At 41.8% G+C, this 1,455-nt stretch overlaps 1 pseudogene; it reads left to right on the forward strand.

Annotated features, from left to right (window-relative positions):
- Window positions 1-911: 911 nt before the first annotated feature.
- Window positions 912-1,455, forward strand: LOC122469478 (annotated as a pseudogene).

Genomic DNA, 1,455 nt, shown 5'->3' on the forward strand with positions numbered 1-1,455 from the left:
AACTGCTGTAATCAAGTCACCTAATAGTTTTATGCCCACTAGTATAACAAAGAAACCTTTGTTATAGGTACCCTTTTCCAGGATAAGCCCTATATTAATATCTGTGAATATGGGCAAGTGTTTGGTGGCCATGCACTTCCAAATTCTCAGATCTTACCCTGACAAATATCCTTACTTCCCCATAAGATTTCCAAGAGAGATACATGCAAAATACATAAGCAGGATTTTTAGCATAAAAGAACCACTAAATTACTAGCAGCATGAAATCTTCCTATTACTTCACTATGTTAAATGGCAGAATTAAAGCAAGTTTTCCTTTGATAGAGACCTAGGAGGGGCCTTAAATTCCCTCCCATTTACCGCAAATCTAAATTTTGAGACAACTATACATAGTCAGATATGTGGCGGGATGGAGAGACGAGTAGGGAGAGAACACAGAAGGGAGCATTCAGAGAAGAGAAAATGAATGAGTAAATATGGTGTGTGGACCCTGACCTAGTTACCTACCTAGTCATATGCTAGGAGATACTAAAAATTAAGAAACCTTGGTTCTCAAGAATGAAGGGCCCTGCCTGGATCTGCTTATTATAGGAAGGGAAATCACAAGAGATAAGGAAAGATGCTGTTCCACCTATAAGGATGGTAAGCTTACCTGTAACAACAGTATGGCTTAAGAAGTGCTTTGGTCTGTCATCCTATTAGTATGCTTCCTTGGTGTCAGGTACAAAAGGGATGGGGTAGTGGCAGTGGAAGAGAAATCCAAGTCTGCTGTGGCTATGACTTATCTGATAATTGGATTTCACATTGAAATGGCATGGTCACCCATAGCCTTTCAGACTCCTCTGTTAAGAACCCTGTCATTTCCACCTCCTATTTTGTGCTTTTTTAGGCTTTGAGGAGGCTGTGTTGGAATGCCTGAGCCACCGTCGCCTAGGCAACGATTTGGTTACTTCCCTTGGTCTCAGCGCTTCGGGGTTGGGGTTGTGGTGGCGTTTCAGATTGCGGGAGCCTCGGCTCCCAAGTTGTCCCATGATCCCAAGCAGCACCAGGAAAGTAAGCAATGAGATGTTCAGTCTGAATCGGAAACCCTTTGTATATGGCAGCCTTGCCTTTGTTGTTGCTGAGCTTGGAACTTTCCTTGAGGACCTAACCAAAATGTAACTTCAAGTACAAGACGAAAGTATTGATGTCCACTTTAATGGGGTAAAATTCTGAGGAATCTTTCATGCTTGGTTCTCAGTCCGTAAAGAAGAAGGTGTTTTGGCTCTGTATTCTGAAATAGCTCCTGTTTTACTAAGATCGGCATCATATAGCACCATTAAAACTGGCACTTACTGGAGCCTGAAGGGATTATTTGTAGAATATTTAGAAGATGAAACTCCTCTAATTAATATGATCGGTGGGATGGTGTCAGGAGTGATATTTTCCACCATATCCAATCCACTGACGTACTAA

Source organism: Prionailurus bengalensis, chromosome B1 (assembly GCF_016509475.1).
Source record: "Prionailurus bengalensis isolate Pbe53 chromosome B1, Fcat_Pben_1.1_paternal_pri, whole genome shotgun sequence".
NCBI lineage: Eukaryota > Metazoa > Chordata > Mammalia > Carnivora > Felidae > Prionailurus > Prionailurus bengalensis.